The 17,889-nt window shown below is 38.8% G+C and overlaps 1 pseudogene; it reads right to left on the bottom strand.

Annotated features, from left to right (window-relative positions):
• Positions 1–7,789: 7,789 nt before the first annotated feature.
• Positions 7,790–9,694, bottom strand: LOC129050343 (serine/threonine-protein kinase 25-like; annotated as a pseudogene).
• Positions 9,695–17,889: the final 8,195 nt, after the last annotated feature.

Raw genomic sequence — 17,889 nt, 5'->3', positions numbered from 1 at the left:
GTAGTCCCAAAATCCTCTGCTCAGGTGACACTCCGCCTTGGCCTCCTAAGGACTACAGGTGCACACCACCATGCCCAGCTATTTAAAGTACATTTCTCATAGACAACATATATTTGGGTCTTGTTCTTAATCCATTGACAATCTCTGTCTTTTAAGCGATGTCTAAAGTGATTATTGATATACTTAGATTAATATATTCAGTAATTGTCAACCTTGTAATTTGTTAGTTTTTTGGTCTTCTACTCTTTTTCTCCTCTCCCTGATTTTAATTGAGCATTGTATAAGATTCTGCTTTTTCATACAAAAAATTAGCCGGGTGTGGTGGCGCACACCTGTAATCCCAGCTACTCGGGAGGCTGAGGCAGGAGAATTGCTTGAACCTGGGAGGTGGAGGTTGTGGTGAGCTGAAATCGTGCCATTGCACTCCAGCCCAGGCAACAAGATGAAAACTCCGTCTAAAAAAAAAAAAAGATTCTGCTTTTTCTTCTTTCTTTTTCTTTTTCTTTTTCTTTTTTTGGGGGGTAGAGATGGGCTCTTATTCATTGCCAGGCTAGACTTGAACTCCAGGGCTCAAGTGATCTTCCTGTCTCAGCCTCCCAAAGTGCTGGGATTACAGACATGAGTCACCATGTCTGGCCTGATTCTGCTTTTTCTTCTGTTAGTATATTGATTATACTGCTTTTTTCAAAATCATTTTTAGTGGCTGTGCTGGATATTACATTATACATTTACAACTAATCCAAGTCCTTTTTCAAATTATACTATCCTACTTCATGGCTTAGTCCAAGTAACTTAAGAGTATTTTCTCTCCCTCATGACTTATTTTATATATATATATATATACACACACATATTTAATACTTTAAGTTCTAGGGTACATGTGCACAACGTGCAGGTTTGTTACATATGTATACATGTGCCATGTTGGTGTGCTGCACCCATTAACTTGTCATTTACATTAGGTATATCTCCTAATGCTATCCCTCCACCCTCCCCCCACCCCACGGCAGCCCCTGGTGTGTGATGTTCCCCACCCTGTGTCCAAGTGTTCTCATTGTTCAATTCCCACCTATGAGTGAGAACATGCAGTGTTTGGTTTTTTGTCCTTGCGATAGTTTGCTTAGAGTGATGGTTTCCAGCTTGATCCATGTCCCTACAAAGGACATGAACTTTTCCTTTTTTATGGCTGCATAGTATTCCATGGTGTATATGTGCCACATTTTCTTAATCCAGTCTATCATTGATGGACATTTGGGTTGGTTCCAAGTCTTTGCTATTGTGAATAGTGCTGCAATAAACATATGTATTTTTTAAAATAGTCAGAAAAAAGGACTTGAAATGTACCCAACACATACAAGTGATACATACTCAGATGATGGAAATCCTAAATATCCTGACTGAATCATTGCACATTCTATGCATGTAACAAAATTTCACACTTACCCCATAAATATGTGCAAATATAAGGTATCAAAAATTATTTTAAAGGTAAAAAAATAAATAAACCGAGGGAAATTGGCAAACATCTCTTAATTTGAAATGACACTTGCATTTTTTGGGAATCTTGTGTTCTTTATATGTCTCCACATCTAGATCTCCATGAATGAATGGAAGATAAACAGATCCCTTTGAATTATAGGTGGACAAGTTGTTTAAGTGGATATCCCATTTGACACATTTTCAGACTCCTTAAACAAATTTTAAGAGTCAAGATGTATCTTTCTTTGTGAATAGGTAATATTTGGTTGAGTCAGCAGAGCCTGGCTTAGCTCTCAAGAACAGATCATGTTCATCAGGACTCAAACAATTCACATTACTAATGGGTCTAGACTCAAGCAGAAAATCTAAGACAGTGAAGATGGTGTTTAAACATTGTTTGGGTATTATATTTGATAGCAAATAAAGGCCATAAGACAGCTGTTACTGGGCCCTGTCATTAGAATTACCATGTTCTAAAATTTATTTTAGTGAATAATACTGTTTAGGCCAGGAAAAAATAAAATATAATAAATATTATCATTTGCATTAATAAACCAATTTCATAATCACACAGTTTATTTTAGGGAATTAATTACCTTATTAAGTGTGTTTCTCTCAGTGCATTGTAACTTCATTTTTTTCCTAAACCGTATATATACATACACACACGTATGTGTATACATATGTAATGTAACGTTACCAAAATCAAATTAATAGACCCATGTGTATGTGTGTGTATGTATATACATATACACATTTTCTGTTTTTATAGGGAGTGGAGGATAATATATTCAATCAAAGAATTCAAAGAATTTTGGAATCTGAATTGAAAAAAAATCTGTAGTCTTCCTCTCACTCCTAACAGAGTTTTATTGGAAATAATAATTCTAGATTAATGATATTTTCCCACAACAGTTGGAAGTTTTTATCAATTTTTTTGTCCTAAAATCAAGTGGTAGTAATGAGCAGTCTGATGCCAACCTGGTTTTCTTTTAAATAGTTTCTCATGCCCCTCTTGGGGACACTTGAATTTCATCTTTGCTTTCATTGGGCTAAAATTTTACTTGTCACATAAAAGTAGGGCACTAATTTCAAAAGCTATAAAAATTCCTTTAAATAATCAACTTGGTATCTCTCATTTGCTACCCCATCTCTGAAACTGCCAAGACTGAGTGTGGAAACTTTTAGTGTGCCAAAGAAAGAATAGTTGCCATTTCTACTACTGCATTTTGTGGTCTGTTTCTCTAGCTGTGGTTTACATATTATGTACATATTATACATTTCCATTTACTTTTTTTACCTTTATTTTTTCCCAGCTTTATTGAAGTATAATTGACAAATAAAAATTGTATAGAGTTGTAATTGGTAGTTCACACCTGTAATCATAACCACTTGAGAGGTTGAAGCGAGAGGATCACATGAGGCCAGGAGATTGAGAACAGCCTGGGCAACATAGTGAGATCCCCATCTCTATTTTTTTTAAATTAGCTGAGCATAGTAGCTCATTTCTGTAATCCCAGCTACTCTGGACCCTGAGGTGCAGGGATCACTTGAGCCCAGGAGTTCAAGGCTGAAGTGAGCTATGCTCACGTCACTGCACTCCAACCTAGGCAACAGAGTGAGACCCTGTCTTTTATACAAAAGTGTACATATATAAGGAGTACAATGGGCAACTCTTAAATGTCCTCACCACACACACACACACACACACACACACACAGAGTAACTGTGTAGTGAAGGGTCTATTAATTTGATTTTGGTAACATTACATTACGTATGTATATAAAATCATCAAAGAGCAAACTTCAAGTACACAATACAGTATTATTAACTGTATTCACAATTTATATTAGATCTCCAGAACTTATTAATTTTATAACAGAAAATGTGTATCCTTTGACCAGTCTTTCCATTTTCCTTATCCCTTTCCAGCCCCTGGCAACCACCTTTCCACTCTCTGCTTCTAGACTGTAAACTTTATAGATACCACAAATAAGTTATTCACAATAGCCAAGATATGGAAACAACCTAAATGACTATCAGTGGATGAATGGATGAAAAAATAATGGATATTATATAGCCATAAAAAGTGCACATGTACCCTAGAACTTAAAGTATAATTTAAAAAAAAGAAAAAAAAGGAAAGTGCAGATATCTCTACAATGGGGTAATTTCATTTCCTTTAGGTATATACTCAGAAAAGGGACTGCTGTGTCATATAGACAGTTATTGTTGTACAGAAATAAAACTAATTTTTGTATATTGATTTTATATCTGCAACTTTGTTGAATTCATTTATTAATACTAACAGATTATTTTGTCTATTCTTTAGTTTTTTCTACATATAGGATTGTGTAATTGTCTGCAAAGGATAATTTTACTTGTTCTTTTTCCTTTTGTGTGCCTTTTATTTCTTTTTCTTGTCTGATTGTTGTTGCTAGTACTTCCAATACTATATTGACTAAATGTAGGCAGGGTGAATATCCTTGCCTAGTATTGGAATTTAGAGGAAAAGTTTTTAGTTCTTCTCCATTGATTATGGTGTTAGCTGTGGGATTTTCATAAATGACCTTTATTACACTGAGAAAATGTCCTTCTTTATCTAATTTGTTGAGTATTATCATGAAAGAATGTTAAATTTTGTCAAATGGCTTTTCTGCATCAACTGCCATAAATCATTTGTGGTTTATTCTTCATTCTGTTAATAGGATGGATTGCTTTGATTTATTTTTGTATGTTAGTTCAGCCTTGCATGTCAGGGATAAATCCCACTGGGTCATGATATGTAATCTTATTTATGTGCTGTTCAATTTGTATTGTTAATAATTTATTAAACATTTCTGCATCTATGTTCATCAGAGATATCAGCCTGTAATTTTCCTTTCTTGTGGTGTCTTTGTCTGGCTTTGGTATCAGGGTGACATTGGCTTCATAAAATGGGTTTGGAAGTATTCCCTCTACCTCTATTTTTGAAAGAGCTTAAGAAGGATTGGTGTTGGCCTGGCTCAGTGGCTTACATGTGTTGTCCTGCTACTTTGAGAGGCTGAGGTGGGTGGATCATCTGAGGTCAGGAGTTCAAGACCAGCCCAGCCAACATGGTGAAACCTCGTCTCTACTAAAACTACAAAAATTAGCTGGGCATGGTGATGGGCACCTGTAATCCAGGCTACTTGGGAGGCTGAGGCAGGAGAATAGCTTAAACCCAGGAGGTGGAGGTTGCAGTGAGGTGAGATCACTCCATTGCACTGCAGCCTGGGTGACAAGAGCAAAACTCGGCCTCAGAAAAAAAAAAAGAAGGATTGATGTTAATTCTTCCTTGAACGTTTGGTAGACTTCAGCAATGAAGTTATCAGAAGTTTTCTTTGCTTAGAGGCTTTTAATTACTACTTCAATCTCTTTATTTGTTATTGGTCTTTTCAGGCTTCATCTTTCTTCCTGATTCAATCTTAGTGGGTTTAAGGTTTTCTAGGAATTTATTTTTTCTAAGTTATCTAATTTATTGGCAGATATTTGCTCATTATTATTCCCTATAATCCTTTTTTATTTTGAGGTATCTCTTTTATGTTTCCACTTTCATTTCTGACTTATTTGTCTTTTTAAATAAGACTTACTTTTTAAAAAATGTATCTTTTTGAAACTGAGAAAGTTTCCTTGACACTTAAATTTACATGGAAATACTACTGTAATAAATGTAGGTTTTTTGAAAATTTTTAGTTAAGTATTCTAATCAAAGAGCCAAAAACAGGACTCACTGTCTATAACAGCATTTTTTAATCCATCTGTAGAAAAACATTAAGACTTTTTAAATAGTTTTTTAATTCTTTTATTTTAGGTTTAGGGGTACATGTGCAGGTTTGTTACCTAGGTAAATGTGTGTCATGGCAGTTTGTTGTACGGATTATTTCATCACCCAGGTATTAAGCCTAGTACTCATTAACTCTTTTCTCTGATGCTCTCTCTCCCCCAACCCTTCATCCTCCAATAGGCCCCAGTGTGTGTTGTTCCCCTTGCTGTGACCATGTGTTCTCATCATTTAGCTCCCAAAATACTGCATTTTGTTCTCACTTATAAACAAAATTTGCTGAGAATAATGGCCTCCAGCTCCATCCATAACCCTGCAAAGGACATGATCTCATTTTTTTACATAGCTGCATAGTATTCCAGGTATATATGTACCACATTTTCTTTATTCAGTTTACCACTGATGGGTAGACTAGAGATCCAGAGAGAGACAGAAGTTGTTCTTATGAAATACAGTCTGTTAGAAGTTTGTCTGTCTAAATTTAAAATGTGTGTCATACTTTGGTTCTTGAAATAAATGACCCCAGAGTTTAATAAGCAATAGGTATTTTAAAGGAAGTCTTGGCATAAATTCATAAGATATTTTTAACTGTTATGAAGATTAAGCAACAGGTATGCTTCAGTAAACACTAACATTTGTGTATATGCTGATTTATATACAATATTTAGGAGCTTTTCACTAAATAGTTAGAATCTAAATATAAAATATTTAATCTCCTTGAAGTAGCTCCAAGGTAAACTTAAATAGTGCCAATGTATTTTGCACTGGAACTCTTTGGAAATATGTTTATACTTGTCACAAGTTAATTTCTAATTTTGTACTCTTGAGATAATGGCATTTGTCTATATTGAAGTATATAGATTTTCCAATACTTTCTGCTGATAATAAAGGACACTGTAGTTACTTCTTCTTAAAATCATACTGAGTAATCAAACATGTTTGTGGTTCAGAAGCATGTTTAGTATATACAGAACAAACATTAATAATGTGAGTGTATTGTTCCCAATGAAAACAATTCTATTATATAACCTGTTAACATTCTTTCAACAGAATGTATAACACTGTTAGAATGATAGCCGCAGGAGGCAAAAACATTCCTAGGCAAATAGGGGAGGGTCCCCAGTAAAACCCCACTTTCAAGTCAAAGACAGTTTAAAACCCAAGCTACAAGTCTCAAAAAAATCTATAAACAGGATTGAGAACCTCTCTTCCTGTTTGACATGCTTTCCTCTGATTGGTCCCCACACTTCACCTATTTTACATATACCTACCCTTCCCTAATTGTTGTTTTTTTTTAAAACTGCCACGCACACCTTTGAGTGGTGACTTTGATTTAGCCTTTTTTTTTTTTGCATACTCACAAAGTAATCAGCATGCACTCCCCCATTCTGAGGCCATAAAACTCCCAGACCCAGCCATGCTGAGAGAGAGACCACCCTCACATCTCTCTCCTGAGAGCTGTTCCATTGCTTAATAAAACTCTTCTGTGCCTTTCAACCTTCAATTGTCAGCATAAGCTCATTCTTCTTGGATGTGGGACAAGAACTTGGGATGCTGCCAAATGCAGGTACAAAAAAGGCAGTAACACTTTATTTAGCCCTCTGACCCATGTTGGCACCTGGTGGCCACCCCATGCAATAGGAAGCAGTGATGAGGTTGGGCCAGCTCTGGAGCTGTGGGGCACAGTGTGGCAACAGGACTGAAAGGGCTGTTAACACGTCCCCATTCTGCAGGCTGTGGTGGCACTAAAAGAGCTGTTAGTATGCTGTAACACCTCCTCTGGGGCTTCGAGGTCACAAGCTTCCCCGTTTGGGTGCCATCATCTTACCCTCGTGTGGATGTCACAGTCCCCTGGAGGAGTCACTTGTGGCACATCTGGTTCAGTCACAAGCCCTGCATGGAGTGTGCACCTGTGCCAGCACTTGGAGTGGTCAGCCGGACCTGGCACTTACTCATCCAGACACACCCTCCACCAGGGGCTGAGTGCACCATCACGGTGGTCATGGTACCCATGCAGAGGACAAGCCAAGCATGGCCTGGTGGGCTGAGTGGGAGGTGCACTTTCTGTGGTGAATCCAGGGACAAGCAAGGCCTGGGCAGGGTTGTCAACAGCTGGGGAGGTCCCTGGCTGGCAAAGTGGCTGAGAAAAATCCTGCATCAAGAATTTTATTCCATTTTTTGGATGGGGCAAAGGCAATTCATTTACTGATTTTAATTTTCTCTATATTTTGTCCAAAGATCTAAAGATTAAAGTTGTGTCCATGTACTACTATATATGTATTTAGGGTTAACAGAGATAGGCCTTTTAGTTCTTGATTCTGGAAGTTATATCTGACTTAAATATTTACTCTTGGAGATTTTGGACTTATTGTTTGACTTTTTTTATAGGCCACACCATTTGATGAATAAAATTATTTTTGTGTCATTTGCCAAGTAGGCCAATCTATCCCCCTTAAGTCTTATTAACCAGACACTCTTTTTTTTTTTTTTTCCAAGTCAGTTCTTTATTGAAAGTGGCAGGGGCCTCTCAATGTCCTATGAAAACTAACATATTAACCTCAGAATATTTAAGGAAACAAGTAAATTCAATTTTCTTAAAAAACAAAACATTCTGGAATACACAAGTACTTATGAGCAGACACAGTACCTGATCCAACACCACAAGGCAAATCTATGGCCATCATGGGCCCTGGGAGGACAGCGGCCAGGGCACTCCTCTGGGGGCTGCCCTGTTGCCTCTCCCCACCTCACGGAGGATGAGACAGAGCTGCCCTGATAGTTGCTCTGCGCCTTGGTCTGAGCGGCCATTGGGCTGCGTGAGTCTGCAGAAGACCCAGGCGTAGCTCATGAGGGCCACGCCGGCTCCTGGAGCCTCCGTGATCTCTACTGCTGGGCCGGGAGAGGGAGGAGGGCAGTGGGCATAGGGAATGTCCCTGACCTGCAGAACAGCACACTGCAGGGGTGGAAGGAGACGGTGACCTGGCATATGAGGCCCACAGCATCTGACGTGTCCCTGCAGTCACGACACAGCTCAGGGCACCTTCCAAGTCAGCACAGTTCTTATGGAGCTCAGAGCAAAAACAAAGGACCTTCTGTCCCCTATCTGAACAGCAGCGCGCTTCAGCGGGTGGATGTCAGGTGGTTTCTGTTGTGTGAAAACCTCTGCACTCGCTCCACCAGGTGCACCATCAGCTTGTCTGAGATGTCGGGGCAGGACTCCTCCGCCTGTCTGAAGGCGTTCTCCAGCTCCTCCAGCGCACCCACGCTCCCGCCGCTCTGCTTGTGCTTCTCTTTGAGCTCTCCGAAGACGGGCCGGACCAGCGTGGACAGGCACTGGGACCTTGGCTGCCTCTTGACGGGCTCCACAGGCTTCTGTGAGCCATGCAGGGCTGTCCACTTGTGAAGCTTGCTGTGTGGACTCCACCGGATGGTGGGGGGGAACGTCCAGATGGGGCCCTGCTCCCGGTCCTCCCCCTCGCCATCAATGTCAGAGTCCTCAGAGCTGGACTCCTCACCATGCCCCTCTGACTTCCAGCGCTTATAGCGGTCAATGAGCTCGGTGAGGAAGGAGGTCTTCGTGATGTAGCGTGTGATGAATTTGCTTCAGGAGCTCCTTGGCGGTGGGCCGGAATCGGGCGTCCTTGTTGAGGGAGGCCCCCATGAACTCCTTGAAGGGCTTGCTGTGCTGGCCCTCCAGCGTGGGTGGGCTGTTCTTGGGAATCAGGAACAGGACGCGCATGGGGTGGAGGTCAGAGATGGAGGCTCTCCCTTGGCCAGCTGGATGGCCGTGATCCCCAGGGACCAGATGTCAGCCTTAAAGTCGTAGGCCGACTGCTTGATGACCTCAGGCGCCATCCAGAAGGGGGTGCCTACGAATGTGTTCCTCTTAATCTGCGTGTCTGTGAGCTGCCCTGCTACCCCAAAGTCCGCCAGCTTCACGTCCCCCTGCTCCGAGAGTGGCACGTTGGCAGCTTTGATGTATCGGTGGATCTTGCGTTCGGAGTGCAGATAATCCAGGCCCTTCAGAATCTCCCGCAGGATCGTGGCAATGTACGTCTCCTCCAGGGGACCTGGTTTAAGCAAGTCCAGTGCTGAGCCGCCGCCCAGGTACTCCATGATGATCCATAGCTTGGTGCTCTTTAGGTAGGAGCCAAAGTAGCGGGTGACGTAGGGGCTGTCGCACTGGCTGAGGACGGTGATCTCCTGCTGGATGTCCTCGGTCTCCTCCTCGGCCTCCTCCAGGTCGATGATCTTGAGGGCCACCAACTCCTTCGTGTGGTTATCGATGCCCTTGTAGACTTCCCCAAACGAGCCCTTGCCCGTGCGGTCGAGCTTGGTGAAGAGCTCTTCAGGGTCCACGCGAGAGTGCTCGTTGGCAAGTCCCCGGAGGTGAGCCATGGCCACGCCGCGTCAGACCCTCCGCCGGCAGCCCCTGGAGGCGTCTGGATCCCGCGGAGAGGCGCGGAGCCGGCTAGCTCGCCCCTGCCGCGTCAGTCCACTGCCAGGGACAGCAGGAGCGCTTGGTGCCCAGTTCAGTCATCTGGGACGGAGCTCCGGGGTGGCGGGCTCCATGGAGGGGGGGCCCCAGGAGACCCCCAGGCCGCCGGGGCCCCGCCATGCCCGGGCCTAAAGCCCACGCGCCAGGGGGCTCGCCGCCCCTCCCGTCCCCGCCCCCCAACCAGACGCTGTTACATTTACATGGTGGATTTTAGAGCTTTTGTCTTCTAATGCTGAAGTGTCATGAAGACATCAGAGAAAGTTACATCGCATGTTTTAGACAGGCATTTATTAGCAAAAATGTTAATGCAATTTGAAAAGTTTAAATACCAATAAACTACTTTCTTGTATAAATTCAATGCAGTGCCTTACTTAGCAAATTTCACTCCTCACTTAAGTTTCCTTTCACAGTAATTAGCAACACCGTAAATCTAATTGCTAATGTCAAAATCAAGGCATAGCTATTCATCTCTCATTCTGAAACAATAGAATATCACTAGAGTCAGTTTGACTCCACCATTTAAAGATTCTCAGATCCTCCACTTCCTACCATCCTTGTTCCCACAGGTATAGTGCAGCCAGCTGTTATGTCTCATTTCCATGAGTGACAGTCTGCAATCATTTACCTGAGAGCACCCTGGGTGAATTTTTTCAAAACATAAATTGTCAGCCCTCCTTCACTGGCCTCTTGTGAAATTTAGGATGAAGCTTTAATGTTTAATGAGTCCTATAAATTGTTATTATGTAATACTAGCCTACCTAGACTCACTACTCTCATACTGTTTCTAAGCCAACCATACAAATATGGTCTGGGTGACTTCTTTATTCTGATTTTTACACTTTCAATCGTGTTCTTTCTGGTTAAAATATTTCTCTTTCTTCTCGCCCTATTTGACCTATCCATCAACTGCTCATAATCTAGGACTTTTCAATTTTTTCCGATCCAACAACTAGGCATACTGGCCGTTCTATGGACGGTCCTTGTATTACCCACATCCTCTATCCTAATGTTCATTTTACTTTTGACTGACATCCTCATAGGCACAACACAGTTGCTAGCTCTGCACCTAGCAACAGTGCTGGCCCCATAAGGATGCCACACAAAAGTACAATCAACTTTTTTTTTACTATTTCTATTTTTAATTTATTTATAATTGGCCATATAAAGATACAAATATATATAATTTGAATAGTAATGTGAGATCCAACAATTTGTTAGTTAATTCATTAAGCATTTTTCTGAGTATTTACATTGAGTTTGAAATGTATTGGCTGATGCTTTGCAAAGGTAACTTCAGACTGCATGGAACTTATCGTGTATTTGGAGGTATAACTAATAAACTGAATAATGCCATTTTATTTATTCTATGTAATGCCATTCTCCTTAAAGCCTTTCTAAACTTTGGATAAATATTTGTTGAATGAATCAATAAATGACATCAATAAATGACAATTATTAATTTATCTATATCATACAATAAACTCACCTTGTTGTTTGCTCCCAATCTATTGATTTTTGTTTTTGTTGTTGTTTTAGTTTGGGTGTGGGGTGTCAGTGGATATCAACTAAATAAATCCACATCTCTCATGTATTAGTCAATGTCCTCGAGTTAAATCTGTTGCTCATAACAAAATGCCCACGTGGAAGATTTGGAGGGAGATAGACTGAAAAATCTAGATAATATTGAGAGAAGGACATAGATGCATATTCTGTCATCAGTAAATAAAAGAGAAAAAATATATTTAAATTTAGAAGGGAGATTAGCTATTTCAGAATGGTTGACATTATACAATGACTAAAAATAAAAGCAGTACAGTAAAAATAGACAAACTTTCTCTTGCAGTTCTAGTAGATAATGATCAGGATACATGTGAAAAAGGGAGATTATTAATGTAATAATCTTATAATTTCAAATTAAAAAGGTAAATTTTATAATTTATAGACATTCATAGTAACAGCCTAAAGCAGTGAATAAAGAATAAGAGTGAGTTTACAATGTTTTTAAAAGTGATTATATTTCTTAGCATAATTTTAACATTATAGTTCTTAGATGAAAATTATTACAGAAAACAATGTTTGGAAAATCCTTCAAATATGTTGTGTTCATTGTTACTTGTATAAAATCTACTGCAGCATAAACTAAAGCCTTAACATTAATCTTATTGTTAGAGTGTAAAAGAAAGAAAACATATTGGGTAAATGTAAAAATAGAGCATAACAAAGGAATGAATCAGAAACATGTAAAATGGTCAAATGGGAATATTTTCTATTCTCTTTGTCATTTTCAGGGGAAATTTTAACATTTGCTTGCAGAGAGATATACTCACTTTTATTTTTTTCCTAGGATCATCCATTAAAATTACTACTCTGTTCTATTTTAATGGCATGTGAATTCATTACTTAAAATTAAGTCATTAAAAGCAAATGTTGCATGGAGTTACATTTTTAAATTTATTTTCAGAATTTTCTCTTTATCCATACATGTTGTAACTTTAGTTTCTAATTAAAAATGCTTTTAAAATTGTTCCATTTTCACCCTCTTCTAACAAGCTCTTTGCCAAGCCATCTACTTCCTTAGGCTATGACTTTCTCCTTCAGTTAGTGGGTACTGCAGCTCTTCCACACCCCATTACTTTTCAATTGTCTTCTCCGAAGCACCACAGCACAGAGCAAAATTAGATGATATAGAAGAGTAAACAATGTTTCCCGTCACCCATTTTTTAATCTCCTATTTTTTTCCTTTCTCTTTCACTCTTTGCTTCCTGTTAGGTTTCCAGTACAACCCACTGGATCTGTAATGTTTTGTGAAGATCTGCCCAACCTTTCTTCTTATCTGCTTAGCATCCCATCATCTGAGATCTGTGCTCTTTTCAACATGACAGCCAACTAATCTAAAAATGTGATTGCTAACTGTGTGTAAAAGAAGTATTCATTATTCGTATGCTCATAAAAGGTTAGCGTCAAGCTTTTACAGGTAATTTTTGCATAAGTAATGTTGAAGCAAGAGCAGTATAAAATAAAATACAAAACTCAATGATCTTCACCAAAAACTGACAATTTATTTACTATATTTATTTTTAATTGACCATATAAACATATAATTCTACATAATTGAAATAGTAATGTGAGATACAATAGTTTGTTAATTAAGTCATTAAGCATTTTTTGAGTATTTACATTGAGTTGGAAATGTGTTGGTTGGTGCTTTCCAAAGGTAAATTCAGACGGCATGGATCTTGTCACACATTAAGAGGTATAACAAATAAATAGAATAATGCCATATAGAGTGATAGCAACCATGTTAAAAGCACTTATAGTGTATCATGGAAACACATCAGTGAGCAACCAACCAAATTCCTAGGAAGGAGTTCAAGCAGAAATCATACCCCAAATGAGACATAGAGAATATAAACACCATAAAGCAAGATAGATTATGGATTATTCAATAAACAAAATTTTAGGCAGAGAGAACAACTAGACAGAAAGCAAGGGAACCACAAGAGTGAGTGCAAAGTGCATGATATGCCTGCGCTTGAATTTATAAAGAAGGTGTTGGGAGTAACAAGTGGAATCTTGGATAAGAAGATCAGTGCCAGGTCATGGGAGATGCTGTTGACCACACTAGAGATTTTGATCTTTATACCCTATGATGTTTGGGGCTCTTAATAAACATCAGGCTGAGAAATAATTTTTATGTTAGGAAAATCTGTTTTTTGCTTCATTATATTTTGGATTTTTTGTTTTATTTTGCTTTGTTTGTAGAGAATGGATGATATGGTTTGGCTCTCTGTCCCCATTCAAATCTCATCCCAAATTATAATCCCAATAACCCCACGTGTCAAAAGAGGGACCTGGTGGGAGGTGATTGGAACATGGGGGCAGTTTCTCTCATGCTATTCTTGTGATAGTGAGTGAGTTCTCATGAAATCCGATAGTATTATAAGCGTTTCACAGTTTCTCCTTTACACACTCTCTCTCTGGCCTGCCCCAATCTAAGACGTGGCTGCTTGCCCTTCCACTGTGATTGTAAGTTTCCTGAGGCCTCCCCAGCCACGTGGAACTATAAGTCAATTCGACCTCCTTTCTTTATAGATTGCCCGTTCTCGGGCGGTTCTTTGTAACATTGTGAGAAAAGACTAATATGATGGAGGATAGACTTTAGGCAACAAGTCTGGAAGCATGAAGGGCAATTCTATGGTGGACGCTACACTACATCAGCTTTGATAAAATGAGGAGCTAAGGTCATAAATAAGGTTAAATTACTAGAACTTGGATTATTTTGGTGAGGTAAAAGAGGAGACATTGATGACTCCCACATTTTTGGATTTTCCAACTGAAATATTACAACTGTCAGGGTCTCAAAGGAAACCTACATCAGTCAGGGATACAAGAAGAGTATAGCCAATATGACCTCCCTAAATAAAACATTTTCTTCACAATTGATGGGGCACCCCAAGTAAGATCTATGCCATTCAGGAGCCATGAGCCATGGAAAATGAAAGAGAAATAGACATACATATTGAGGTGTAGACAGTTGATTTGTCTGAGAGGAGCAGAACCTGGGAACATTTGCTGAGATTTCTGGTAGACTTCGGTTTCACATTAAGGAAAATGGTGATTTAATTATGGCTAAATCCATATAAAAGAGAATGGCAGTTAATAAAAGAGTGGCCAGTTAAAACTTGGGAGCTTGCAACAGTTTGAGGAGCCACACTATAGTTTTTTTCTTTGTGAGAAAGACTTTAAGGGAAGACCTGAAAATATATTTTAATAGCATAAATATGATATCTATGCATCTCTCTATTTCAATATCTGTAAGTATCATTCCTTTCTCCATGCCTATTGGACCTTGGAGTTGTTGAGTGACTTGGGTTTACACATAATGGTTGCAAATTTCCTCTTTTGATTGTTAGTGTTGGTGTATTCTCTGTAATTGTTATCTAAAATGGATCAGAAACTTCTGCCCACCCAGGCAGCCATAGGGCTGACTGCTACATTTGCGACAAAGCCCTGTTACTTAGAGGAAGGTTAGCAACAACCAGGGTACCATTCAAGGAGCTGCCTTTGAATCTGCTTTCCAGTACTCAGCCCGTCGTTACTCTTTTTAATTCCCCCTCATTAACAGGCATCAAAGTGAAGGACCATTTATTATGTGGATAACCACAAGATTTATTCTATCTTCACAATACAGATTCACAGGGACTTTTCTCAGACTCTCTTAATTGGCCTACAAGGTCTCATTCTTCCTTTCCTCAAAAGCTATATTTCTGCCAGTGTCCCCATCTCATAGACAAAACTGTCAAGAAATGTGAATGGTTTGAGATGTTACCCTATTTTCAAACTGAAATATTAGCCTCACAATTTCATGAATGCTGTCAGAAGACATGACCCTCTTGGATGAAAGCAAGTAAATTAGTTGGTCACTCTGATAGCAGTAGTCAGAAGAGCAGGTTCTTCTTGCCTTCTGTTCCATAAGCTCAAATTTCTACAGTGTGATGCAGAGAAAGAATTACACACAATGGGTTGAATTACAAAGGAGAAACTCTTTTCTTAGGAAATGCACATCTTCTACAGGATGGGAATCAGGGAATCATGCCTGTTGCTTGCTCTGGAGGGAAACACTATCTCTATCTTCCAAGATTGTTTGCTATGCAGACAGCAAAGTAGTCTGAAACAAAAGCAATCAGTGTCTCTGGTTAGCAGATGTGTAGAAAGGGAGGGTACACATCCCAGCACTTTAGGAGGCCAAGGTGGGCAGATCACGAGGTCAGGAGATTGAGACCATCCTGGCTAACACAGTGAAACCCCGTCTCTACTAAAAATACAAAAATATTAGCCAGGTGTGGTGGTGGGCGCCCGTAGTTCCAGCTACTGGGGAGGCTGAGGCAGGAGAATGGCATGAACCCGGGAGGCGTAGCTTGCAGTGAGCCGAGATTGCACCACTGCACTCCAGCCTGGGTGACACAGTGATACTCCATCTCAAAAAAAAAAAAAAAAAAGAAAAGAAAAGAAAAAGAAAAAAAAAAAGAAAGGGAAGGTACACATGGAGAATTCTCTCCCAGTATGTAAATGCAGAGAAAAAGAAAACCTGCACCCTCAATGTGTAGATAAACAAAAAAGGAGCTTGCCAATGTATTTTTTTTAATGAATAATATTATCTGTGCCCTTGCCTCACACATGGATGAAATTCTCCTTAAGACCTATTTGCTACAAACTTTGTAACAAAACTAGAATAGAGTGTCATCCAGACAGACAAGTAAAAGGCCCACTTTTAAAGAGTATAGCTTATGCACTAGAACTGTTAGATAATTTGGCAAAATTGTTTTGGAGAAAACACCTGCTATTGGACGTGATAAAATAACTAAGACTAGACTTAGCCAACCGCTACAGTTTGGATGTTGAAATGCAGGCAGTGCCTGAAGGCCCTTTCCAAATGGCAGTGCAGAGAAGCGGATTCTGAGCAGATCATGGCCTTACTGAACTGAGGAGGCAGAGATGGAGCTCAAAGTTATAAAGTGCTTACGACATAAACCTGATTGTATCGTATATTTACAGCTTCTTTTATTTGCCATTTCTACATATTCCTAGGGTTTCAGTTATTCTACTGTATGTTATGTTTACATTTATCGTTAGTTGTCTTTCAAGACACAATAAAATAATACCATATCAAAATAATAACATTTTGATTTCTAGAGGGAAGATCCTTAAATAGAAGCCAAGATAGAGATGTTTAGTCCAATGAGATTGTTGCAAGTTATAGCATTCAATAGAGCCTGAGCTTTTTTCCTTAATGCAATGAAGCTTTAGTTTTTATATCATGGGTTTTATGTCTCTGTCTTTGATATAAATGGTAGATTTTGAAATTTGGTATCTTTTCTTAAAATGATGTATTAATTACATTTGCCATGGCCAGGAGCTAGCATAAGGCCATGTTTTAATGATATATTAACATGGTTTCTCAGTATTATTGGAAATTTATTACGGAACATCAGTTTTTTAAAAAAACTTATAAAGTGATTTTGAAGTTTTCTCAATTCTAGAGTAAGGGGATGTGTGACACAAGTCACAAGTCTATTCTTTGACACATTTGACATTTATGTTTTTGGAATAGTGACTTTTTGACCATTTTATTAACTGATCTTTTGGTGTGACCACCAGTGAAAGTCAACAGTTGCACTCACTGTAAACCTTTTTCTTGCAGGATTTCTTCAGCTTTTGATGATGTTTTTTCTGTCAATTTTAGTGTTTGTACTTATATGTTTTTACTTTATATGTTGTACTTATATGTTTTTCCTTTGTATATGTGTGCATATGTATACACATATATATACATATATTACATGTTCCATAATCAAGTGCATATGTATAGAATGTCACTTTGTATGAAGAAATTCAAAAATATAATTATTCTAACATTGTCATCTTTTTTCTCCTTTTATAAGTACATAGATTGTCTTGCACTTTATGCTCTTGAACAGGTAGATTTTTATCATTGTAAGCTGATTCAAATGGCCATTAATATTTGGCCAAATATTGATAATTTTAATACTGCATTATCTAGTTAATTATTACCACTTGCCCAGTAATAGTCCCTTTAAGATGGCTTTAATACCTATGAAAACCTCAAAACTATCCTAAAATTTGAACTGTTTTAAGAGTTTCCAGACCCAAGCCTTTATTTTTTCTGTCCCATGACACATAATCAAATGTGCTTCAAGTAGCCCTAGTTACTTTTGGTAGACATTAGTAATAGAAACAAAATAATATCTAGATTGTTTTGTATGGGCCTTCACGAGAATTTTTCATGGAAAAAAGCACAGATATAGTATAAAGTTATGATTAGGAATAATAGAGTTAGAAAAATATGTATTGTGTAAGTCATGATTTCCAATTAATTTTTTCATTATTACCCTAGTTATAGCTTTCTTTCAATGTGAGGGGTTATGGATGCCAAAGATGTTCTCATTTATTGATAGTACCTCCTCTGTACCTTTTAAACTTCCAGATTTTTGACTCAGCACAGTGAAGGTCTATGTCAGTTAGATTTATAGATGTTATGATATTAATTGGGAACAACAATGGTTTAGATTTTATAAGGACTGAGCCACAT

The sequence above is a fragment of the Pongo abelii genome, chromosome 16 (genome assembly GCF_028885655.2).
Source record: "Pongo abelii isolate AG06213 chromosome 16, NHGRI_mPonAbe1-v2.0_pri, whole genome shotgun sequence".
Lineage (NCBI taxonomy): Eukaryota > Metazoa > Chordata > Mammalia > Primates > Hominidae > Pongo > Pongo abelii.
This window is presented reverse-complemented; position numbering and strand designations above follow the sequence as displayed.